We start from the raw sequence: 27,545 nt of genomic DNA, 5'->3' as shown, positions 1-27,545 counted from the left end.
AACCTATTTGTTAAATATTTGAAATTACCTTCTCCTGCAGTAAGGGAGGGAGTGTAGTTGAACTCACGTTCTTAAAATTGAATACCTTAAAAAAAATCGTTTGAAGAGCTGTGCCAGAATAACCAATGGGAAATAAATAAGGAGAAGAAAGTGTAACCCACTAGTAAATGCCATCAGTAGATGTGCTAAAGCTCAGAATGATCCTTGCTCTCAAGCTTCAGCCTGAGAATCAGTTTAGAATTCTTAACTGTTGAGCACCTTGTTTCCCTTGTGCCCTGGTTTGTGCTCTCAGGGATGTCGGGAGCTTTTCATAAGAAGATGGTGTATTAATAATTTCATAAAAACACCATACAAGAGCTCAATTTGAATACATTTTGAGATGGAATGTTTTCTCTGCAGTTGGTGATTTGAAAGTTTACTTTAAATCTGCTGAATAAACATGCTCAAGTAGGTGGAGAGGTTCTTTGGTTATGAAAATATGCTATTGATGCATACTGATTATGGCAAAGGTAATCTCCTAATCTTAAGTATTAATTGCAGGTCTGTTCTGTCCTTTATGGAGAGGTGCAAGAATTAACTAATATGACTTATGTCTGAGAAAATAAATATGTTAAGATGTGGGACTATTTACAAAACACATTTTCCATAGCAGAAGAGCTAAATTGCTAATTGAATGTAGGTGATTTTCTTATTTGAAGGAAAAAGTGATATGAACTTTGAAACCAGTCCTTACCAACGATGGCATTTTGCTTATCCTAATAACTTTTCTCATCTTGTGTCAGGAGGGGACCTAATGGGTTTTTCCAGTAATACTGGCCTGCTCACATTCATACACAGCTCTCTTCTACTTCCTTTTTACTTAATGTGTCCAGGAGCTGGCCAAAGTTAAACGTCTAGTCTCTTCTGGAACTGAGTAGTCAACTGAGTAATGGACCTCTGACCTAGGGCTCAACCAGTTTTATTTTTTAATACAATTTTTACATTCAAGTATATTTTACAATGTTCAGATCACAAATTTAGCTCTCAAAGTCCTAGACCTTAATCAGGTTGGGAGGAAAAAGCTGAGATATGTTATGACAATTAAAGGTAAAAATTAAGTTGTTCTATGTATAACATTTAAACTAAAGTTAGACACATTGCATGGGGCAATCTATCTCTGTTGAGTGACTATTTTGGTTATTATTTTTTTCAGTTTTCAGCCTATCATGGACTCATAATTTTGTAGACTACAATAAAAATCAGTTACTAAAAATAAAAACCAAGACATAAAAAAAGACAAGCTCCAAATTTTTATTAGACTTAACAGATATAAAATTAATCTGTGAAACGTTATAAAAGTACTCAATTCTTTCAGTTTCTGCACTTACATCATTTTGGACACATCTCAACCTATTTACAGACCAGCACAGGTCCTGGAATTAGACTGTGAGACATTGAATCTAATTATTTAGTTGAAGTTGAAAAAGTTACATCATGCCTAGATGTTCCTATTTAAGAAATTTCTGAGAATTGTATCTTGACTTAAATTTGGTATATTAATATTGTTGCCTAAAACAGCTTCCTTTTTTCTAACAGAGCCTCAATCAGGTTAATCAATCCTATTTAAGGCAAATCTGAGCATCTGCCCAGTCTGGGTGACTCGTGATCAGATTGGTTATTCTAGTATCCTCTGAATAATTGGTTGTAGGCAGGGACATATGACACAATTCTGGCCGATTAGTTGTGAAGAACATCAGGGCACATCAGAGAAAGTTTTCTTTCCTATTAAAAATGATATAGTGTGGAGGAAAAGATGGCGGCGAAGTAGAGAGACGTGGAGTGCATCCCTCCCCACAGATGAATTGGGAATGCACGGAAGGACGCAGTAATTCTCACAGAGAACCAGCTGAACACCAGCAGACGGCCTCGGACACCGGATGGGACTGCGGGGAGCCCGACATAGCCGGTAGGGAGGCATCTACGAGGGCTCAAAGAGGGTGAAGCGGCGGAGCTGTGGCAGACGGGAGGGAGTGAGAAACATTCGGAGGGTCCGCAGCGCAGCTCAGCGTTCCCGGACCAAGACATCGATCCGCGGCTGAACGGAGGGTCCAAGAGCGGGAGTGTGGGAGCAGGAGAGCTGGTTCAGTGTGGGAAACATTGTTGCCGGTAGGGTGACGGACCAAGAGGACAGGAGGGAGGAGGCCCGCGGAGAGGAGTGCCCATTCCTGAGAGCTGCCCGGCCATGATGGCGGCTGGGAGGAGCCACGCGCATAGCCTCTCTCTCTCTTTCCGAGCCTCTGCAACAGGCAGTGGAGAGACCCCCTGCGGGCCACCTAAGGTGCTCAGGGATAACAAGTACCCTCAGGCACTCGGGTGGGGCTAGATTAAAACCCCTTGCAACGCCAGCAGCAGGGAGGCTGCCGAGAGGAAAAAAGAAAAGAAAAGAAAAAAACCCCCGAGAGAGGCCCAACTCTAAGACTTTCTGTTTACGCCTGAGCCACCGGCGCCCTCTGCAACAGGCACCTCCAAGCCTGACTGAGACATCAGTGCGCCACTGCTCACTCCCTCCCAGGAGAAGGAGCCACTATTGTACCCTCTCCCTCCCCACACACCGACGCTTACAGACGAACAATAAAGGAACCTCTGCTGGTCACAGAATAACGCAAAAAAACCCAAGGACAAGCAACCCCAAAAGTTTGGACAACCATGAGGAAACAAAGAAACACCATGCAGGCAAAGGAGCAGGAAAAAAACCCACAAGACCAAATAAATGAGGAGGAAATAGGAAAAATGCCTGAAAAGGAATTTAGAGTAATGATAGTAAAAATGATACAAAATCTCGATAACAAAATAGAGAAAGTACAAGAAACAGTTCATAAGAACTCAGAAAAACAAACAGCAATGGATAACAAAATAACTGAAATTAAAAATACTCTAGATGCTATAACCAGCAGAATGACTGAGGCAGAAGAACGAATAAGTGAGTTGGAAGATATAATGGGGGAAGTAACTGCCACAGAGCAGGAAAAAGAAAAAATAATAAAAAGATTAGAAGACAGTCTCAGAGACCTCACTGATAACATTAAGCGTACCAACATTCGAATTATAGGCATCCCAGAAGAAGAAGAAAACAAGAAAGGGTCTGAGAAAATATTTGAAGAGGTTATAGTGGAAAACTTCCCCAACATGGGAAAGGAAATAATTCACCAAGTCCAAGAAGCACAGAGAGTCCCATACAGAATAAACCCAAGGAGAAATACACCGAGACACATATTAATCAAACTAACGACAATTAAACACAAAGAAAAAATATTAAAAGCAGCAAGAGAAAAGCAACAAACAACATATAAGGGAAAACCCATCAGGATAACAGCTGACCTTTCCACAGAAACTCTGCAGGCCAGAAGGGAATGGCAGGATATCCTGAAAGTCCTGAAAGAGAGAAACCTACAGCCAAGAATACTCTACCCAGCAAGAATCTCATTCAGATTTGAGGGAGAAATCAAAAGCTTTCCAGACAAGCAAAAGTGAAGAGAATTCAGCACCACCAAACCAGCCTTACAACAAGTGCTAAAGGAACTTCTCTAAGTAGGAAACACAAGAAAAGGAAAACACCTACAAATACAAACTCAAAACAATTAAGAAAATGGTAATTGGAACACACATGTCAATAATCACCTTAAATGTAAATGGATTAAATGCTCCAACCAAAAGACACAGACTGGCTGAATGGATACAAAAACAAGACCCTTCTATATGCTGCCTACAAGAAACCCACTTCAGACCAAGGGATACATATAGACTGAAAGTAAAGGGATGGAAAAAGATATTCCATGCAAATGGAAGTCAAAAGAAAGCTGGAGTAGCAATACTCATATCAGACAAATTAGACTTGAAAGTAAAGACTATTAAAAGAGACAAGGAAGGACACTACATAATGATCAAGGGATCCATCCAAGAAGAACATATCACAGTGGTAAATATCTATGCCCCCAATATAGGAGCACCTCAATACATAAGGCAAATGCTAACAGCTATAAAAGGGGACATCGACAGGAACACAATAATAGTGGGAGACCTGAACACCCCACTTACATCAATGGACAGATCATCCAAACAGAAAATAAATAAAGACACACAAGCTTTAAATGACACATTAGACCATCTCGACTTAATTGATATTTATAGGACATTCCATCCAAAAACGACAGAATACACGTTCTTCTCAAGTGCACATGGAACATTTTCCAGGATAGATCACATCTTGGGTCACAAATCAAACCTCAGCAAATTCAAGAAAACTGAAATCATATCAAGCATCTTCTCAGACCACAACACCATGAGACTAGATATCAATTACAGGAAAAAAACTGCAAAAAAGACAAACACATGGAGGCTAAACAATTCACTCTTAAACAACCAAGGAATCACTAAAGAAATCAAAGAGGAAATCAAAAAATATCTAGAAACAAATGACAACGAAAACACAACAACCCAAAACCTATGGGATGCAGCAAAAGCAGTTCTAAGGGGGAAGTTTATAGCAATACAGTCCTACCTTAAGAAACAAGAAAATGATCGAATAAACAACCTAACCTTACACCTCAAACAACTAGAGAAAGAAGAACAAAGAAACCCTAAAGTGAGCAGAAGGAAAGAAATCATAAAGATCAGAGCAGAAATAAATGAAAAAGAAAGGAAAGAAACCATAAGAAAAATAAATAAAACTAAAAGCTGGTTCTTTGAGAAGATTAACAAAATTGATAAACCATTAGCCAGACTCATCAAGAAAAAAAGGGAGAAGATGCAAATCAACAGAATTAGAAATGAAAAAGGAGAAGTCACAACGGACACCTCAGAAATACAAAACATCATGAGAGACTACTACAAGCAACTATATGCCAATCAATTGGATAACCTGGAAGAAATGGATACATTCTTAGAAAAATACAATCTTCCAAGACTGAACCAGGAAGAAACAGAAACCATGAACAGACCCATCACAAGTACAGAAATTGAGGCAGTGATTAAAAATCTCCCAACACACAAAAGCCCAGGACCAGATGGATTCACAGGCGAATTCTATCAAACATTTCGAGAAGAGTTAACACCTATCCTTCTCAAACTCTTCCAAAATATTGCAGAAGGCGGAGCACTCCCAAACTCATTCTACGAGGCTACCATCACCCTGATACCAAAACCAGGCAAAGATGTCACAAAAAAAGAAAACTACAGACCAATATCACTGATGAATATAGATGCAAAAATCCTCAACAAAATACTAGCTAACAGACTGCAACAGCGCATTAAAAAAATCATCCACCATGATCAAGTGGGATTTATCCCTGGGATGCAAGGATTCTTCAATATACACAAATCAATCAATGTGATACATCATATCAACAAATTGAAGGATAAAAACCATAGGATCATTTCAATAGATGCAGAAAAAGCTTTTGACAAAGTTCAACATCCATTTATGATAAAAGCTCTCCAGAAAATGGGCATAGAAGGAAATTACCTCAACATAATAAAAGCCATATATGCAAAACCAAAAGCCAACATCGTTCTCAATGGAGAAAAACTGGAAGAATTCCCCCTAAAAACAGGAACAAGACAAGGGTGTCCACTCTCACCACTATTATTCAACATAGTTTTGGAAGTTTTAGCCACAGCAATCAGAGAAGAAAAAGAAATAAAAGGAATCCAAATTGGAAAAGAAGAAGTAAAATTGTCACTCTTTGCAGATGACATGATATTATATATAGAAAACCCTAAAGACTCTACCAGAAAACTGCTAGCACTAATTGATGAGTTTAGTAAAGTAGCAGGATACAAAATTAATGCACAGAAATCTGTTGCATTCCTATACACTAACAATGGAAGAGCAGAAAGAGAAATTAAGGAAACTCTCCCATTCACCATTGCAACCAAAAGAATAAAATACCTAGGAATAAACCTGCCTAAGGAGGCAAAAGATCTGTATGCAGAAAACTTTAAGACATTGATGAAAGAAATCAAAGACGACACAAACAGATGGAGGGACATACCATGTTCCTGGATTGGAAGAATCAGCATAGTGAAAATGTCTGTACTACCCAAAGCAATTTACAGATTCAATGCAATCCCGATCAAATTACCAATGGCATTTTTCACAGAACTAGAGCAAGAAATCTTACGATTTGTATGGAAACGCAAAAGACCCCAAATAGCCAAAGCAATCTTGAGAAGGAAAAATGGAGTTGGTGGAATCAGGCTTCCCGACTTCAAACTATACTACAAGGCCATAGCGATCAAGACAGGATGGTACTGGCACAAAAATAGAAAGGAAGATCAATGGAATAGAGTAGAGAACTCAGAAGTAAGCCCAAACACATATGGGCACCTTATCTTTGACAAAGGAGGCAAGAATATACAATGGAAAAAAGACAGCCTCTTCCATAAGTGGTGCTGGGAGAACTGGGCAGCAACATGCAAAAGAATGAAATTAGAACACTTCCTAACACCATACACAAAAGTAAACTCCAAATGGATTAAAGACCTACATGTAAGGCCAGACACTATCAAACTCCTAGAGGAAAACATAGGCAGAACACTATATGACATCCATCAAAGCGCCATCCTTTTTGACCCACCTCCTAGAATCATGGAAATAAAATCAAGAATAAATGAATGGGACCTCATGAAACTTAAAAGCTTTTGCACAGCAAAAGAAACCATAAACAAAACTAAAAGGCAACCCTCAGAATGGGAAAAAATAATTGCCTATGAAACAACGGACAAAGGATTAACCTCCAAAATATACAAGCAGCTCATGAAGCTTCATACCAAAAAAGCAAATAACCCAATCCACAAATGGGCGGAAGACCTAAATAGACATTTCTCCAAAGAAGACATACAGATGGCCAACAAACACATGAAAAGATGCTCCACATCACTAATCATCAGAGAAATGCAAGTCAAAGCCACAATGAGGTATCACCTCACACCAGTCAGAATGGCCATCATCACAATGTCTGGAAACAACAAATGTTGGAGAGGGTGTGGAGAAAAAGGAACTCTCCTGCACTGTTGGTGGGACTGTAAATTGGTACAGCCACTATGGAAAACAATTTGGAGGTTCCTTAAAAAACTACAAATAGAACTACCATATGATCCAGTCATCCCACTCCTGGGCATATACCCAAAGAAAACCATAATCCCAAAAGAAACTTGTACCATAATGTTTATTGCAGCACTATCTACAATAGCCAGGACATGGAAGCAACCTAAATGCCCATCAACAAATGAATGGATACAGAAGATGTGGCATATATATACAATGGAATATTACTCAGCTATAAAAAGGGATGAGATGGAGCTATATGTAATCAGGTGGGTAGAACTACAGTCTGTCATACAGAGTGAAGTAAGTCAGAAAGAGAAGGACAAATATTGTATGCTAACTCACATATACGGAATCTAAAAATGGTACTGTTGGACTCAGTGACCAGAACAAGGATGCAGATACAGAGAATGGACTGGAGAACTCGAGGTATGGGAGGGGGCGGGGGGTGAAGGGGAAACTGAGACGAAGCAAGAGAGTAACACAGACATATATATACTACCAAGTGTAAAATAGTCAGTGGGAAGTTGTTGTATAACAAAGGGAGTCCAACTCGAGGATGGAAGATGCCTTTGAGGACTGGGGCGGGGAGGGTGGGGGGGGCTTGGGGGGGGAAGTCAAGGAAGGGAGGGAAGATGGGGATATGTGTATAAAAACGGATGATTGAACCTGGTGTACCCCCCCAAAAAATAAAAAAAATAACAAAAAATGATATAGTGAAATGATAGGAGGACATGATGCCTGGAGCTGCTATTATACATTTGGTAACCTATCAATTTAGGAAGAAACTTGGATTTTATAATGAATTATTGAATTGCTAAATGAACTAACAATGTTACTACCTTTCAAACTTACTATATGGGATTAAAAAATCTTTATTATTTAAGCAATTTATCAATAGTTGGTCTTTCTCTTGCTTGTAGCCCAAAGCATCTACACAGAGTAATTGAGGAGCAGTTCAATGCATATATATTTTTTTCCATAGATTTTTGGGATCATTTTATTTTTGAAATTTCATACTAAAGGCAACATTAGCTGAGACTTTTAAAACAACATGAGAAACCCACATTCCTGCAAAAAATAGTGACTTTCACAGGGAGAATTCCAACTTCAATGCATATATTTTAGTAATGAATTAATTTTTAAGGAAAAGCAAAAAATTGATTAATGTTTAAAAATCAGTTTTCCAAGTAGTGCTCTTACCCCTAGGCCTGTTTTTTCGTCAGGTGGAAGCTCCTAGACTTGCAGGCAAAAAACTTCCAACGACTGAATAGAACTGTAGGATTTGCTCTGCAAGCACTAGCGCATGTCATAAAAACAAGATGCACCGCAGCTGATGTTTTTGTTTTGAGATATAGGGAATTTCTAATGTTTGGAGTGGGATAGCTTAAAATCAGGTGTTCATCTTTTTTTCGGAGGATGAAGGAAAGCGCACAATGTATGCGATACTCTCAGAGCAGGCTGTAGGATTTGGATTATCGATAGCTGCTGGAAGCTGACTGAAGTGTTGCATATTCCTTTTTTTTTTTTTCCCCATGGGCACTCTGCTTTCAGCTTTTAAAGTTACTGAAATGCCCAGATGGAGGAAAATAGAAGCTGCACAGCTTGAGAAATACCTTGTGGTGTAAAAAGAATCATTACCAGGCATTTTGGGAGTTGGAGTGTTTGAGAAGTGGTAATAGAGCTGGGAGATTTTAATTTTTAAAATTATGAAATAAATGGCACTGTAAAAGTCTGACATTATGTGTCAGGTACTCTTCTAAGCCCTTATTCATTTAATCCTCACCTACAAAACAGATACCATTATTATGCTCTGTTACAATGAAGGAAGTGATTCCAGGGAAGTTATGTAATTTGCCCAAGGCCTCAACAGTCCATGCTCTTACCACTGAACTACCCTCTCTCCATATGGAATATTTCAGCTGTACAGACAAGTACACAGAATGGTGTAAGACTCACCCTGGTATCCCGTGCTCCACTCTGTCGTTTAGAGAAAGTCAACGTTACAGACATAGTTGGTCCTTGGGCACCTCTCCCTGCTCCTACCCCTCCCTCTCTTTCTGTTATCTATCTTTCTCTGGCATGAAGTTTGATTCAGTTTTTGGTAGAGGGGCTGAATCTGCTTTCTCATACCTCCTGGGCCCTGCTTACTTAATTAAGTAGCAGTTCTGATGGCAATTGGAAGTCATTTTCTTGAGCTTTTTTTCCTGTAGCCCAGAGCCACACCTTAGCTCTGCATGCTAGACAGTGAGCCTAGCTCTGGACCACATAGGTTTTTTTTGTTTGTTTGTTTTTTTGGCGCATGGGATTAGTTGCTCCGCGGCATGTGGGATCTTCCTGGAGCAGGGATCAAACCCGTGTCCTCTGCATTGGCAGGAGGATTCTTAACCACTGCGCCACCTAGGAAGCCCCTGGACCACATAGGTTGAATCCATTTAGCCTTCATGTAGTCCTCATTTCCCTGCCTGTGCTCAATAATACCCCACTGCCCACTACTGGTCCTGGTGACCAGCTGCCTCAACATTTCAGCCCCGCTCACCACTGTGAGCCTTATGGGAAAAGAGAAAGGGTGATGCCACTATTGGCCTCATGGTTTGGGAGAAAAGAAGCTATCTTTTTCAGTGCTACCCTGAACAGTGCTTATTTTTTATTTGCCAGTCATCAGTAGGTGGTACAAATGAGTACTGATTTTCCTCTGCTTATAGAGCAAGTGCACCATCCTAGCACAACACAGTGCCTTGTTTTTGGTTGGAGGGGAGATGGCCAGCCTCCTTGCATCCCTCTTCTGGTCATGAATGTCCTGTTTTTTTTTTGAGCTGTTTTGATTCCAAGAGATTAGGTTGATTGTTTCAGGAGGACTCATGAGATTAGTTTAACAGTTAATTTGATATTATAATGAAACTTTCCCTGTCACCCTAGGGTGATAAAGCAGCAGAGTGTTATAGGTCTGCTTAAGGCTTAGTTATTGATACAGTTAGACAACTCACAGGAATCTGAAGTCACGGATTTCAGCCCACTAAATGTATGTTTACCTTAGTTAAGAATGGTTGAAGGACTTCCTAGGTGGTGCAGTGGGTAAGAATCTGCCTGCCAATGCAGGGGACATGGGTTTGATCCCTGCCCCAGGAAGATACTACATGCCGTGGAGCAACTAAGCCTGTGTGCCACAACTACTGAGCCTGTGCTCTAGAGCCCGTGAGCCACAACTGTTGAGCGCATGTGACACAACTACTGAAGCCCACGTGCCTAGAGCCCGTGCTCTACAACAAGAGAAGCCACGGCAATGAGAAGCCTGTGCACCACAAGGAAGAGTAGCCCCTGCTCGCCACAACTAGAGAAAGCCCATGTGCAGCAACGAAGACCCAACACAGCCAATAAAATAAATAAATAAATAAATAAATTTATAAAAAAAAGAAAGAAATGGTTGAGTCAGGAATGCATCAGCATGGAGACTTTGCTATAATTTATCCTTTGATTTACTCATTAACTATTTATAGAGTGTTTAGTGGCAGGTATGGGGGGGATATAGCATTAATAATAATTCCTTTTTTTTTTTTTTACTTTTCATGTTTCTTTTTTAAAATTTTTATTGGCATATAGTTGCTTTACAATGTTGTGTTAGTTTCTGCTGTACAGCAAAGTGAATCAACTACATATATATATATCCTTCCCATTTAGGTCACCACAGAGCATTGAGTACAGTTCCCTGTACTATACAGTAGATTCTCATTAGTTATCTATTTTATTTTATTTTATTTTATTTTATTTTATTTATTTATTTTTCTTTTAGTTATCTATTTTATACATAATAGTGTATATATGTCAATCCCAATCTCCCAATTCATCCCACTCTCCTTTCCCCTCCTGGTGTCCATGTGTTTGTTCTCTATGTCTGTGTCTCTATTTCTGCTTTGCAAATAAGTTCATCTGTATCATTTTTCTAGATTTCACATATAAATGATATTATGATATTTGGTTTTTTCTGACTTACTTCACTCTGTATGATAGTCTCTAAGTCTGTCCACATCTCTGCAAATGGCACAATTTCATCCCTTTTTATGGCTGAGTAATATTCCATTGTATATATGTACCATATCTTCTTTATCCATTCTGTTGCTTCCATGTCCTGGCTATTGTAAACAGTGCTGCAATGAACATTGTGCTGCAAAAATCTTTTTGAATTATGGTTTGCCCAGGAGTGGGATTGCTGGGTCATATTATACTTCTATTTTTAGTTTTTTAAGGAACCTCCATAGTGTTCTCTATAGTGGCTGTTATCAATTTATATTCCCACCAACACTGTAGGAGGGTTTCCTTTTCTCCACACCCTCTCCAGAATTTATTGTTTGTAGATTTTTTGATGGCCATTCTGACCTGTGTGAGGCGATACCTCTTTGTGGTTTTGATTTTCATTTCCAGATAAAAACTCTTAACTTCATGGAACTTACATTCTAATGGGAGAGACAGACAATAAGTAAAACAAGAAGATTATGACATTTAAAAATTGTAGCCTCTTAGGACATTTACATTTTTGGACTATGACATATTTGAGAAGGTGGGCGCCTGGACAATAGGAAACTCTCAGTACCTCCTCCAGGTGAGCTGTAGACCCCTCTCCACCCTCAAGAGGGACCTTCATGTTCTACCACATCTCCTGCCCTTCCTCTCCTCTGGTCCTGTTAGTAGAACTGACCCTTATAAAAAGGGAGATATTGTACTTAGGAGTTCTTCACACTCAAGGGAGGGGAAACACTGAGTCATAAAAAAAATTTTATGATAGCTCATTGTCATCACTGGCAATGTTAGCAGTAGAAGTGAAAGTGACTTTTCCAAGAAAGAATTTTGATGTGTCATCCAAGTGGGATAGGGCAAGGAGGTTAGCCTAGGAACCTGACAAGTTAGAAACAAGCTTTGTATTAAGATCACAAATTTAACTGGGGGTCACTTCATTAATGTGGATGCCATGAGCATTCATAAAACTACGTGTGCAGACTGTCCGCTTTCGTTTACTGATAAGATTCCCGTAAATCAGATAAAACTTCAAGAAAGTCTTCCTTTTTCTCCTTGCTTCCTCTCTCTCTTTCTCCCTTTCTCTTTCCCTGTCTTTGTCATTTTAAATAAGCTGCTACAAGGGAATTTTTTTTTTCCTTTTGTAAGATCTTCCTTTAAGCAAAGCCCTTAAAAATCTTTTGTGATCAAGCATTTTAAAGTGCCTACATGGTCATGGCTTTATACAGACATGGTTAAACTGACTTAGGTCTAGTCATCTCAGAATACAGATGAGAAAGGCAGAAAACTGTATTATAAAAACTGCAGCTTGGACTGGGAAATATTTAGTCTCCAGTGATGCACTGCTTTACAGCTGGTTTGTTCATGGATATGATGATGGCTCTAGAAGGTAATAGATACTTGATTCGGTTGCCCTGAATAATTCCAAGTTCTGGACTACCGCATGGTAATTGATTTAAAGAAGATGTGACTTTTTTGTTTTGATAGAGATACAGGGAGTAGTGTGTGCTTGCAATGGGTTGGAATATAATACTTTGTCACAGCAAATGAGGTGGTTTTGTGGGGTTTCCACATGTAGCTTTTTGGTAGCTGGAATATTTATGCCACTGAGAATAGCTCTTTTAACACAGTAATTATCATTTGCTGATATGGCCCTCTGAAGCCACATCCACCATCTGACAGAGCTGATGGTCACTATGAAACTACTGAAAGCTGCTGTAAATGAGTCAAGTTGGCTTGAATAGCTTAAACCTTGGATCCCCACATTTCAAGAACAGAAGAAAGGGTATATTGGTTGGAAATATAATTCCAGTTAAATGAACCTTGTCGATTATTTTTATGTTCCTGAATTGAATACTTGAAAACAAAGAAGAATCCTTCTGGTTATTTGTTCACTTAGAATGGACTTGTTCAAATGGCCAGTAGTGGTGATTATTTCCTAAGTAAGACAGATGCTTTTGCATTATTCATCAAAAGTGTTTTCTATCATTAGAATCACATTGCTTTCACAGTGCTGCAAATGTTTTCTGAGATTTAAAGAAGATGTAGGCCTAGTTGGTGCTTTTTTAGCTCTCAGATCTGGATTGTGGGGATAAACTCTGATGTTTGAATTGCCCTTGTTCTGCTAGAGGAAAAGAATTTCTGATTACAGCTCTTATTAGCAATCGGAATGCTGAGTCAGTTGCAAAAATTGAAAATAGCATGCAGACTGGGATGTAATTGTCCTGTGAATAGATCTTCAGGGAAGCAGCCTTATGGGATGAGGGTCTATAGGTTGTTGAATCCCATACTGAATGTTGTGACCCAGGACAGGGTGAGCAGGCATCCTGGGAAGGCTTGTGTATCTCCTGGGTGCTGACTTATGCTGCTGCCTCAGTGGTTTTTTTGGACTAAAATTCTATTGCTTCTGGTGCATGCATTATGTTTACACGTAGCATACCCTGAATTTGGCAATGATCCTAGCATTATGTTGAGGCTGATACAATCACTTATGTGCAAGAACACTATCCCATTTTTAAGGCTTGTGAGTTTTTTGTTGGGTCTACTACTATGCTTTTCTGAATTTACCAAAATTACCAGAATTGTTTTCTGTCTTATACTTTGCTATGACTCTAAGTCAGGCAAATATGACTTAAATATGAATCAGCAAAATTTTTAATAATAAATTTGGATTAAATTTTATGGTTAGAATACATGAGTTTTAGGAAGAAGGCAGTATTTTTTCTCTTCAAAAAAAGTCATTTTTGTGGTAACTGGCAAGGAATATTTTAAATTCTAAAAACTTTCTCCATCAAATTAAGGCATTTTAGTATTTGTCTTTTAATTTTCAAGTCTTTCTCAGTTCTTATTCCATGTGGGCAAATAGCATATTAGATATTGAAACAAAAAGGTTATTTTTTATTTTTAAAATATTGCTTGCAAACTGTAAACAATGGAAAACACAGAAGAAAATGAAGAAAATTATGAATCATCCATAACCTTGTAATCCAGAAATGACTACAGTTGGCATTTTGGTATAAAGTCTTCTAGTCTTTTCTCCTTGTGATGTACAGTATACAAAAGTAATGTTGGAGCCTCACTTCTGTGTGATTCACTACAGTGCAGGAGTCAGAAAAAAGCAAATGTAGATGGTAGATACCAAATGAGGGGATGAATCACCAGAAAAACTGAAAGGGCTTATAATAACACTGCCTCATCTATAATACAGTGAAATCTCATGGACAGCTCATGAACAGCTTTAGAAAGTTTACTTATACTGAACTTGGAGTTCTGGGAGAATAAAATATCATGATTAGATGAGTTCTCTGGCCAGCTAGGTGACTCCGCTATACTCTGAAAGGTCTAATAGAAACACTTTTAAGCATATTCTTCATTATTTGTAGACATGACGACACATTGATTGCCATTTAAGTTAATAGTTATCTTTTCTCATCATTCATATTGACTCTTACCTTAGTTTAAAATGCTAAAAAAAAAATCACCATTCCTGAGATAAACACAAATCAATCCCCAGGTTTTATTCATAAAACGATTTTTTTTCATGGCAACAGATAAGACTTTTCATGGCAACAGATAAGATCTCTTTAAATCTGTTCGTCAGGAACCACAAAATCATTAATCCAATGAACAAAAACGTATGGTGTCGCCACTGTGTGCCAGGCCCTGTTCTAGACAGGGAATCATGTGTGAATAAAAGTTTCTATTTTTATGAAGCCAACATTTTGGTGGGAAATGACAGAAAATAAAATTTTGTTAATAATAGACAACCAGAAGGCCTCTTCAGATTGGGTGATGGGGACCTACTCCTCTGGGTTACTTAATCCTAACCTGAATTGCAAGAAGTAGTCAGTCTTGCAAAAATATGGAGAGAAAGCATCTGAGAGAGAAGGAACAGTGAGTCAGAGTGAACTAGGGAACCGTGTGGAGCCCAGTGATCACAGAAAGAAGAGTAGGAGAGAGAGGCTGGAGGGAGATAGTGTAGGCCTGTAGTGAGGAGTTTGGGATTAATTTATTGTGAGAGGCAGTTGGATTATTCTGAAACGTCTACTTGACCTTTAAAAAATACCACATTAATAACAGAAAAAAAATCCACAACCCAATCACAAAATGGGCAGAAGGCCTAAATAGACATTTCTTCAAAGAAGACATACAAATGGCCAATAGGCACATGAAAAGATGCTCAACATTGCTAATTATTAGAGAAATGCAAATCAAAACTATAATGAGGTATCACCTTGCACCAGTCAGAATGGCCATCATTAAAAAGTCTACAAATAATAAATGCTGGGGAGGGTTTGGAAAAAGGAAACCCTCCTACACTGTTGGTGGGAATGTAAATTGGTGCAGCCACTATGGTGAACAGTATGGAGGTTCCTTAAACTGAAAATAGAATTGCTGTATGATCCAGCAATCCCACTCCTGAACATATATCTGGACAAAACTCTGATTCAAAAAGGTACAGGCACCCCAATATTTATAGCAGCATTATTTACAATAGCCAAGACATGGATGCAACCTAAACGTCCATTGACAGATAAAGAAGGTGTAGTATATATACACAATGGAATGTTACTCAGCCATAAAAAAGAATGAAAAAATGCCGCTTGCAGCAACAAGGATGGACCTAGAGATTATCATACTAGGTGAAGTAAGTCAGACAGACAAATACTATATGATATCACTTATATGTGACTTCTAAAATATGATACAAATGAATTTATATACAAAACAGAAGGAGACTCAGACATAGAAAACAAACATTGTTACTAAAGGGGAAAGTGGGTAGGGGAGGGATAAATTAGGAGTTTGGGATTAGTAGATACAAACTACTATATATAAAATAACACCAAGGACCTACAAAACGACAACAAAATACCACAAAACACCACATTAACTATGACATGGAGAACTTTTATGAGGGGAAGCAGAGAGTTCAGCTGGAATGATCAGACATCCAGGAGAGAGATGATGTTGGGGTTTGAATCATGAGGTTGCCATAGTGATGGAGAGAAACGGTGGATTTGGGTTATGCTTTAGATGAAGAGTCCAGACTTTGTGATGGATGGAGAAAGGAAACAATGATGACTTCTTGGTTTTGCACTTAAACAATTAGGGCATAATGGAGCCATTTATTGAGGTGGAGAGGCTGGGGCAGGAGCAGGTTTAGGATTGATGTGATGTTTAAGATTCTTAGATATCCCAGCACTGCCATCAGAGAGTTGTACATACAAACCTGAAACTGAAGGCAGAGGATGGTGGCTGGAGATTTACATTTGGAGTCAACTATGTGCGGACTGGAATCGATACCCCAGGATTAAGCCACATTGCATAGGGTGGCATAGAAACTCAAGTTCCTTCAACATTTGGAAGCAGATGTATTGTCCTGCCATGGAGTTTTCAGCATTCAGAATCTGCTGACAGTACCCTGAGATGCTGCTTTTTCTGAGCTCTGATATCATTTAGCAAGAAGGAAAGAATCTAGTGTTTGTTGAAGGTGTAATGTGTGCTGAGATTTGAGCATGACACTTACTATACTTTATCTCATTGAATCTTTACCACGATTCTTGTGTTTAACATGTGAGGCGACTGGCTCAGAGTCAGCTAAGTAGGCCAAGTGACGATCTGACTAAGAAATGAACCCAGGATTTGAATGTAGGTCTTTCGGCTTTTTTTTTTTTTCTTCATCATGTTTGCAGTTGGCAGAGTTGCAAAGTGGTGGCGATATTTTCTTTTGCTTGCTCTTGCAAATTACATGTGATTTTAAGGTAACTGTAACACCTCCCATATGTTAAAATTTTTTTTTTTTTCAAAGCAGTACTTGCTCATGGCAAAGACAAAAAAATTGTTTAACAATATAGAATGCTTTAAGGTGGGAACTGAAGTATCCTTGTCTCTTCCTCTTTAAGTAGCATTCCTTTTCCACAAACTTCAGAAATTTTCCAAGGCTATATAACATATATTTATGTGTGTTACAAAACTCGAATAGAATCCGCATGCTATAAATATTGCTTTGTAACTTTTTATTCACTTAATAATGTATCTTGGACAGCTTTTTGTTTTGGCAAATTTAGATCTATGATATTATATTTAATGACATTATAATATTTTATGATTATTTAATCAAGCCTCATGGATACTTAGATGATATCTAGTTTTGTTTATAGACAATTACAAACAAGGTGGTAGTGATCAGCCACATTACCTGTTTCTCTTGCTTTATTATGCCAGTGTCTGTACAGGATAATCCCTGATACTATGATTGCAAGGTCAAAAGGCATGTTTATTTTATGTTTATGTGAATAATGCTACATAAATGTTACATTTATTTACATCCCATGCTAAATTGATTCAAATAATGTTACCTAATTTATAATCTTATTAGCCCCGCAACTTCATCCACAATAGCTTTTTTCACATTAAAATTTGTGCTTATCAAGTGAAATATTATGAGTATTTCACTTTTGAATTTAAGCTCTTAACCATAAGTAAAGTTAAGCATTTTCTTTTATCTATTTATTGGGCATTTCTTCTGTGAATTGTCTCTTCTTATCCTTTTGCCTGTTGACTTTCAGGAACCCTTTAAATCACGGATATAACTCCTTTTTCTGTTATGTTTCTTTGCAAATGTTTTTCTCCTAATCTTTTGCTTATTTTGAATTCTGTTTATAGTTTATAATAGATATTTTTACATGTAGTTAAATTTAGCATTCTTTTCCATTAGGACTTCTATCCTTTGCCTATGTTGTAGAAAGTGTAGAATCCTTACTCTGGAAAAGCTTCTATGAGGACAGATTGAGTCATATGGCATTGTTTAATGTGCTTAAAATTGTATAGACTATAGTGGGTGAAATAGGTCCTGCATTCCACTGACCTACCGATGTCAATGGAATGCAGGACTTCTCCCAGTCTCCTATGTTTCTGACTTTAAGATGGCTTTCAGATGTTTATCAACTTTCCTGCCTACCCTCCTACTTTTTTCCTGGACCACAGCTCTTTCTTATCTTTTGGTTCCTTCTCACTGACTCTCTTCTTTTTTTCTTTTTTCTTTTGCTGTTCTATAACTTTATTGGACAATCAGCAGTTAGTTCTTATCCACATTAACTGTCTGCAGATTTTTGAAAGTGGTGACAGGTACATATGTAGCCAACATATAGAGCTTGTTTGGTGAATCTTCATTTTCATTATGTTTTCTGGACAACTGCACATGGATACGGTATGGGACATTATTTATTCCTTTGGCCCAGACAGCTTTGTCGAGCCTGGTGTCAGTATGTATGTCTGGAGTTCCCATCTCCTTCATGAAAAATTTCTGGATTTCTTTGAGTGCCTGAGGGCCATGCTTCTTGAAACTCTATCCACGGATGCGCTTGTAAATATTGACAGTGTGTTCTCTGGTCACCACCTCTTTGATGGCAGACCGACCCTTCTTCTCTCCACCCTTCTTTGCAGGAGCCATCCTCCTGGGCCTGAGTTGGAAAGCTGACTCTCTTCTTCACCACTGAAAGTTCTGCTTCCAGTTGCTTCTTCTTGTCCCTGCCACCATGTGTCTAATATTTCCTACTCTCTCAATCTATCTCTTACATCCTCCGGCCCTCCCTGACATTTTTTTCTGTCCCTTGTCAATTCCTGTATGCTTCCCAAGATGGACCCCACCAGGGTAATCACGGACACTTGTCAGCCCTGTTTGTTCTTGCTTGGTGGGTACCGTTATGCTGCTAAAGAATCGTGAGGATGTTTGTGTTCATATGTGCGTGCATGTGTTAGATGTGTAATTATTTCCAGAGAGACTCAAGGACTCTTCTAACCAGATAGTTTGGGTTTTAATGCTGGCCTTTCTTCTGGGATTGACTATTTAGAAAACTTTATAGCACATCTGCTCTGATTATATATGCAAATTTTGTTTAAAAGAATTTTTTTTCATCTTTCTTCCATTTTTAGATTTTTCTACTTAAAAAATGATTTTAAGATCTATAGTGCAGTGATTTGGGATAGCGATTCTAATCAAAATGCCACAAATAAACTATGGTGAATGCCTGGTTACTTAGTGATATTTATGTGCATTAAAAACAAAAAGGAAAGCTTATGATATTAGGACCAGGCTTTGGATGGGGACAAATGAATTTTGAAAAATAAACCTGAGGGGGTACACCCAGGCATTTTCCTTACCACAGGGAGATCTATTTTTATGTTTTTTTAGCATGGATTTTTTCCCCCCACAAAACCACCTGCCACAGAAATAAAGTGCCTGCTTTAAATGCCATACAACTGATTTCCAACTGGCTGTGGCTGGAAGGTGCCAGGCCTGCTTCAGCTCAGCAGGTGGTCTCTGAACCCTTCAGCCCCTGGGAGACTGTTGGCCTGAAAGCAACAAAGACTTGGGGGCGGGGAAGTGCTTTGTTTTCTAGAGAAAATGTGGATCTCTTCCTCCATTGTCTGTTCTTTTGACTCATAAACAGAAAGCTTTATAGGCACACAGAAATAGGACTTCTGTAGACAAAGTTAGGACAGTTTGCATGAAATCAGTTAAACTTTCTTGACTTTTTTTTTGTTGTTTTTGGCAAAAAAGGGTCAACTCTGTAAACCAGTAGCTGATGAGGGAAATAGAGGCTTGAGTATAAGAACTGGGAACTGCTGGGGGTTTATGAATTTGTTACATAACAAAATAGACATTCGTTTAAAATGCAATTAAAATAAAACGCAGGAGGTAGTTGGAAAGCGTGTACAGTGTACAGTTGACTTTAAGAAATGAATGAGACACTAACAACTTCAACAAATACTTATTTTCTGTTAGTGTGTGGAACCCACTGTGTAAGTTTCCTGTTGAGGTATCTTGCTTTTCAAAGAGATGACTCTGGATGGGGTGTGGGTGAGATCAGATAAAATGCGGACTGGTCATAGGCTCAGAACTAAGAAAGTGCCTCTGCCTTATGTAGCAGCTAAGTACGAGTTAGAACAGATCTGAAATTGTGAGGTACTGAGCAGCCCTTGGGGGACAAGAAGTTATAGAGACATAATCAATAACAATTATTTGAAAGTCAGAATTTCGTATCTTTTAACCCTTGCTTTAACTGGGACATTTCATATTTTATTAGTAGGGGATGAGAACTTGTGTTACCATCCTAATATACAACCGCGCTAGTAAGCCTTTGCTTCTTTCATTTAAGTGACTCTGACTTAAGTGCTGTACGTAGAAAATTGATTGGCTCCCACTGGCCACATGCTAAACGAGTGCAGTGAGCAGTAATGGTGCCTGGAGCTCTGGTTTCCAAATTTAAATGGGCTTCAGAATTACCTGGGAGAGCTTTTAAAATACAGATTCTCAAGCAATAAGCAGTTCTCAAAGAAAGCTGAGCCTGGGGACCAGCTGCTTCCTTAAGAGAAGCTGGATTTGTCCAAGGACCACACTGGACTTCTGTCTCCTAATAGCCATGTACACTTCCATCCTGACCTAACCATCAGTAAAACAACAAGCTAACATTTTGAAATGAATGGGCGGTATAGTAAACTTTGTATTCTTTTTAACACACCCAGTAGAGATGCTTTTGTACTTTGACATGACAGTTCTTAACAGAACTAAGAAAAAACATTTTACTAGCTTTAGGGAAGGTTAATCCTCACTAAGTCCTCTTGTCCAGTGTCACCAAGGAAACAACTAAGATTAGGAGTAAGCAATATATGAAACTGGCTTTCTAGTTACTACGAAGAAATACCAAGGTCTACTTTTTACTGTGGTAAACAGAGTATTTAGAATTCATTTAATCACAGCTACTGTTTGCATATTCTAAATGGGAAGAAAAAAATGTACACGACCTAGGACAAGAACAATTTAAAAAATGCACCAAGTGCTCTTATTATGTTCTTCAGGGGTCAGGCTCAAATTCTGTCTCCGCTGGAGTTCACCTGATCCCTGCCACATTCCCCACCCGCATTCCTTATTGTCCTTATTTTTTTGCATCCTGCTTCCTATTTTATTGTTATTTTCACATACTACTTACTAGAGTTGTCATTCCCGTGAAGTAGTATCACTGTGATAGATGAAATTTCCAAAAGCTAGACCTGGTATGTTATAGATTTCTAGTATTTGCTAGAAAGGGTCTAAGGAACCAGCAAACAGATTCCTTGTTTTCATAGCTCAGAAAATTGGAGGCAAAGCTGTTGGAAAGACTTATCAGTGATGAGCCAGTTAGTGGCCTAGACAGGACTTGAAGGCAGACAGTCCACATCATGAAGCAGAATGAAAGTTGCTCTAGGGCTCAGGGCACCTGATTTCAGTCCTGGCTTTGCCATTTCCTAGCTTTATGACCTCAGACAGGTTCTTCATTTCTCTGACTCTATAACGAGAGGCAATTAATTATCTCTACCTACTTCACAGAGATATTAAGAGGAATAAATCACATAATATATGTCAGTAGTCTTAACTCTGGATACACAGTAGAATCCCTGGGAGGATTAAACAAATCAACAAAATAGATGTCCAGTTCAGTCCCACCCTGAGAGATGCTGATTTAATTGATACGTGATGGGGCTTTTTGCTCAACACTTTTTAAAGAAGATCCCCAAGTGATTTTAATGTGCAGCCAGGATGGAGAACCATGAAAGAGCCTTGCTGGATGTCAATGGTCTTTATAAACACAGCTCCGTATTTACTGTGCCTTGGGAATTTTGCTCCCAGATATTCAGTACAATGTCATATCACTAAGTAAATGACAGAACAGGATCTATAGTCTCTCTCTCTCTCTCTCTGTGTGTGTATAACACATATACATATATGTATACAAAGCATATTGTTGAATAGTGACAACATTGTCATTCCTTATGTCGATGTAGAAAACTCTTTACATAGTAGATAGAACTAAATTTAGGATTTTAAAATTAATTCGTATCCCCCTTCCCCATGGGATAACATTAAAATAAAGCCGACAAAAAGATGTTGTTATGCATTCTTGTTTGTATTTCATTTGTTCCCCAGGGCTAATGATTATGGACCAGAAACAATTGTTGGATATAAAACAAGTCTTATTAAAAAAGAAAGTATCACATGAAAGGCTTTAATAAAATAGAAAAAAGGTTTTGACATTTAAAAAGTTACTAATTAATTCATTTCACCCTTTCTTTGACCTAAATCCTCCCATATGTATTTATCAACTTTGCGAACATTGACTATGTGCATATAGAGTTTGCAAACAAGTTCCAGAATGTTACTGCTAACCAGTTATTTTCTAAAAGCCTTTCAAATAATCTTATCTTCTCTGCAGGAGTGATTTAGGCAATGAAAAAAAAAATCAATGAACTTCACATTGTTTGCTCTTCACTGAGAAGAGTCATGACTTAATAAGAGGGGAGCTCTCCATGGCTGTTTGTAAGCATACTTATTCATAAGCTGATATTATTTGACTTTAAGGCCTTATTACTGGTGAGGAAGAGCATTTCAAGTTGAGGCCATTCCCTGTGAGAACAGTTATATTTTATATAAAGATCATTTTGAAAATTCGTGTCTGTAGTAAGACATCCAGATGTTAATCGGCTTTTTTTTTTCTTTAAAGTTATTCTAATAGGTTTTTGGATTGAACTAGGCTTTCAGCTTATCGAAAGATAAAATAATATTTGTGAAAGCCAGATCAGCTGTTTATGGAATCACAGAACTTAGAGAAAAATGCGTTTTTAGGTTGAGGGAAGTAGCATAATCAGCAATACTCAGTGACCTTCTGAAGTCTACACAGCTAGTTAGTGACAGAACCCAAACCCCCTTTTTTTTTTTATTATTTTTTGGGGGGGTACACCAGGTTCAATCATCTGTTTTTATACACATATCCCTGTATTCCCTCCCTTCCTTGACTCCCCCCTCCTCGAGTCCCCCCCACCCTCCCCGCCCCAGTCCTCTAAGGCATCTTCCATCCTCGAGTTGGACTCCCTTTGTTATACAGCAACTTCCCACTGACTATTTTACAGTTGGTAGTATATATATGTCTGTGCTACTCTCTCGCTTCGTCTCAGTTTCCTCTTCACCCCCCGTCCCCTCCCATACCTCGAGTTCTCCAGTCCATTCTCTGTATCTGCATCCTTGTTCTTGTCACTTTGTTTCCCCTCCTCCTGTCCCTAAACCTGGACCGACTCTGTCATCCAGCCCAGCAACAAGGTGCCTCAGGACTCACTGTGTACCGGGTCCCAAAATATGTTTTTGGTCAGCGCTGAGAATTAAGCATACCCTGTACTTCTGCTCCGATGATTTTAGGAAATCTCCCTTTCCTTCCTTTGGCAGAAACATTACCTGCATTATTTGGTACCTTTTCCATACAGAAATGAAATTTTTTTCAGAAACGAATCCCTTTCAACCACACAGATTTACTCTGATTTGTGGAAACTGGCAAGAAATCAATTCACATTTTTCATGTACCTTTTGGCTGAAAAGATTCTCTTGCAGAGGATTTGGAGGTTTTGTTTTGTTTTTGGTTTTTGGTTTTTTTTTTTTGCCTGGTAATGCACAGTTTTTGTCGATCAGTGTCCTAGAATAGATGTGTTTACAAAAGAGTGCAAGTGATATTTTTGTGTGGCCTCAACACAGGCATGGCCATGAGGCTGTATGCGAGAAACTGTTTCAAGGTGACCTTTAGAGCAGAGAATGAGCAGGGCACCAGGTGTGCTCATTACTATTGGAGGAGATTTTGCTTCTTGGCCTTTTAGAGAACAGACCTACGAAATGTATAGTTATATGTATACACAAAGATGCAAATACACAAATGCCTGTGTCTGTGTGTGTATTTTTTTGTTTACTTTTTGTGTTTGTTTCCACTCCTCTTTCTTAATGATTTAATTCTAATTTTGAACATGGAGGATCCTAGAAGAGGTGTTACTTCCCTTCCTTACCCTCTTCACTCAATTCCCTCCCACCCTTATAGATAACCAGCTTCACTGTTTTCTGGGTTATCCTTCTTATATTTCTTTTTGTAATGATAAACACTATTTGTATATTAAAAAAATTCCCATCTTTTTTATTGTACAAGAAGTAGCATACTATAAATGTATATATGCTTACTTACACTTTGCCTCTTTCACTTACTAGTATCTCCTGGAAACTCCGTATCAATGCACAGAGATCTTCTTATCTTTTATAGTTGCAGAGTACTGCCTTGTGTGTGTGTGTGTGTGTGTGTGTGTGTGTGTATTATTTTATTCAGCCAGTCTCCCATTCTGCATCATTTTTACCCTAAGCGACAGTGGAGGAGTTTAATATGATGTCAGGGAAGTAGGGGAAAGAGAAGACAAAACAAATGAACACAATCATCATAGGAACCTCAGAAACATGCTGAGTGAAAGAAGCCAGGTACAAAAGGCCACATATTGTATGATTTTCATTTATATGAAATATCTGCAAAAGGCCCATCTGTAGAGACAGAAAGTAGGTTAGTGGTTGGTTGCCTAGGACTGTGAGAGAAAATGGGAAGTGACTGCAAATGTGCTTCAGATCGTCACACAACTCTAGATATGCCAAAGCCATGGAATTGTACATTTAAAACATTTGAATTTTAACCTATATAAGTTATATCTCAAAGCCATTTAAGAAAAAATCACCATGATGGCATGAATGGCATTTCTAATAGAATGTGATTTTCTCGGATTCGACCTTGGCTTAAAGACTTAAACGCAAATGGATGCTGTATGGACTCAGTGGAAATATTGGGAATCTCCCCCCAAGTTATCCTTTCTATTACAATACTTCAAATCAGAAGTGTATTTTTTAACAGCATTTTCTGCTTGAGGGACTTAGTGAACTGATAACCCCTAAGGAAATTTACTTATTTTAAATTGACTGTGGCAGAAATGATTGATTTAATCCCATTAAAAACTTGAATTCTAAAGGACCTTATAGACCACTTTGTTACACCTTTTATTTTACAGATGAGACTCTGAGAGTATTAAAATGCTAATTATGTAATAAAGTTAGAAATGTAGTCCTCTACTCATCTGTTCTGCTTTTTAAATATTTATACTATTCTGTTAGGCAGCGATTAAAATGATAATTATTAAGACTCTGTAAAAACATGGGAAGCTGTTTATAATACAAATGAAAAAAAGCAGAGTGCTAAATGGATTAAAATATCATGATTGCAACCAATATGTCAAATTTGTATTCATGTTGAGGTCTGGAGCATAATAAACAAAAACAGTATGTGTGTTATGTAATGGGCTGATGGGCGTTTCTCCCTTAATATTCTTGAACATTGCTGTATTGGATCCAAGTAAACTCCTTTTCTAAAAATATTAAGGCCACCACAGGGAGAATGTAAGATCAAAGAGACTGTTGGTGGCTGCCTGAATCTGTAACCTGTACTTGCAGACTTTCCCCAGATAGCTTCCGGTACTGGAAATGTGTGTGATGAGGTTACATCATCCTAAACCTCTGGCACGCTTCTCTTGTTTATCTGCCCCTGGAATTTTGCCTTTGTCCCCTTATTTCTCACCCTATTTTATGGAATCTACTGATCTGGCATGGCTGGAGAACTTTTACAGTGGGTAGTAATTATTGTTACCTATCTCAACTGAAGGCAGAACATGAAGACATTATGCTGACCCCTAAGTAGTTTAGATAACACTGGAAGAATATTTTGTCTCTAACGTGTGATTATTGCCCAATGGAATGAGTTACAAAGAAGGAGAGTGCTCTTTCTCTGGTTAGCTGTACAACTCCAATGGGCTGTCTACTATCAGGTTTGAGGAAGGGAGAAATGGGTTTAGATGACTTTCAAGATTTTATTAGATTTGATTTTTTCAAGTTGACTCTAACTACATGGCTTTTTTGTGTGATAGGGAACATCATGGAGAAAGCATTAAGCAACTACACAAACAGTTTAAGCAGCACATTGTTTCAGCCCCTAGCTCTGCCAAGTACATTTTGATCACATATACTAGTTCATGGCAATGGATAATGCTGGAGTTTTAGCCCATGGATGAGTTGGGCTAAATAGTTAATATATTAGTGAATAATATATTATTCAAACACACTCCCTCTCTAAGGGATTGGATTCCACTTTCTAAAATGTTTGGGTTTCTTTGGATGATGTGTGCTAAGTGGTAGGTGGTATTTTTTAGCTCAAGTAACTGATTAAACTTTTATATCACTGTGCTTTTCCTGTTAAAATGTTAAGAATGTTATAGTCATAGCAGTTCCATTTCAAGGAAAAGAAATGGGACTGTGAAAAGTAAAGGGAAAGAAGGGGCAGTGTGAATAAAGCAGAGGACACCATGTCAGATGTATAGACAGTCCTTCCTATAGGTCTACAGTCCTTGCTTTAAATCTTTTATGGTGCAGTTAATTCAATTTTCTGTTCTGGTGTAAACAGTTCATTTTATTCTCTTTTCCCAAACAGATGTCTACCTGAATTATGTTTTTTTAATCCCACCACTCCGTTGCTCAGAAATATCTAGTGAATCTCTTATTGCCATTGGATTTAAATCTTTGGCCAGCATTCCTAACCCCCCACACCTAGTCTTATTCAGCCCAAAGAATCAAATGTCCTGTTAATTCCCCTTTAGGTCACTGTACCAAAGACAGAGGGCCATCTTTTCCTGTCTTCTGATCATACCCCTTCTCTTTCCTGTCCCCAAGCCTCCATTGACACTGTTTTGTTACCACACTTCTCCCCATCCCAGCATACTATGTTCTCTTTTTGCTATGGACTCCCATGTATTTTTGTCTTGGCATTTATTTTTAAAAATATCAATAATAAAACTATAATAATAGCTACCATTTATAGCATTGATATTGTGCCAGGCACTGTTTTCAGTACTTTACATGAATTAACTCACTGTCTTCAACAACATTTCAAGGGGCGACATTATTTCCATCTTATAGACAAAGACATGGAGGCACAGAGGGATTAGATAATGTGCCCAAGCTCCTGCAGCTAGTAAGTGGCAGATATGGAATTCTATCCCAGGCCGTCTGGATCCAAACTCTGTGTTCTTAACCATAACTCTAAACTACCATTTATAAGTTATTGTTTTTAGAGGTTCCAGTCTCTTAAAATTTAACTTCTTTAAGTCAAACTCTCCTTGTTCTGTGCTTTAGCTCATTATATAGCCCTGTGCTTGGTGCAGGGGTTGACTCTGTGAATATCTGCTTATTGATGTGACCTAATGTCAAAGTGGCCAAAGAAGTTCTAATAGATTTTTCTGGGAGTTTTGGCTTGCTTGGTTAGACTGGATTTTATCTCGACACATTGGATCTCTTCTGTTCTCCCTCTAATTACTGGAGTGAGATAGTCAGGGCGACTGTCAAGAATTCAGATCTGTGGCTTTCACTACCTAGATGAATGGTGCTCAGTGGTAGGTGAATTTACTAATGTGCATGAAACCAAATCTCAAATTTTGTTCTGTGCTTCAAAGTAAACATTTTAAGTTGCGTGTTTTTTTTTCCTTAAGCAGTATCTTATTACTTGTATATTTTATATGTCAG

The 27,545-nt window shown here is 38.3% G+C and overlaps 1 protein-coding gene and 1 pseudogene across 1 annotated transcript in view; one reads left to right on the top strand and one right to left on the bottom strand.

The window, feature by feature from the left end:
* PLCH1 (phospholipase C eta 1) overlaps window positions 1-27,545 on the top strand; it is a 216,310-nt gene that overhangs the window by 90,285 nt on the left and 98,480 nt on the right. The window lies entirely within an intron of this gene.
* LOC130855690 (60S ribosomal protein L31-like) lies at window positions 18,174-18,557 on the bottom strand (annotated as a pseudogene).

This window comes from Hippopotamus amphibius, chromosome 6, assembly GCF_030028045.1.
Source record: "Hippopotamus amphibius kiboko isolate mHipAmp2 chromosome 6, mHipAmp2.hap2, whole genome shotgun sequence".
Classification (NCBI taxonomy): domain Eukaryota; kingdom Metazoa; phylum Chordata; class Mammalia; order Artiodactyla; family Hippopotamidae; genus Hippopotamus; species Hippopotamus amphibius.
The sequence above is the reverse complement of the archived record's forward strand: the minus strand, read 5'-3'. Positions and strand labels throughout refer to the sequence as shown.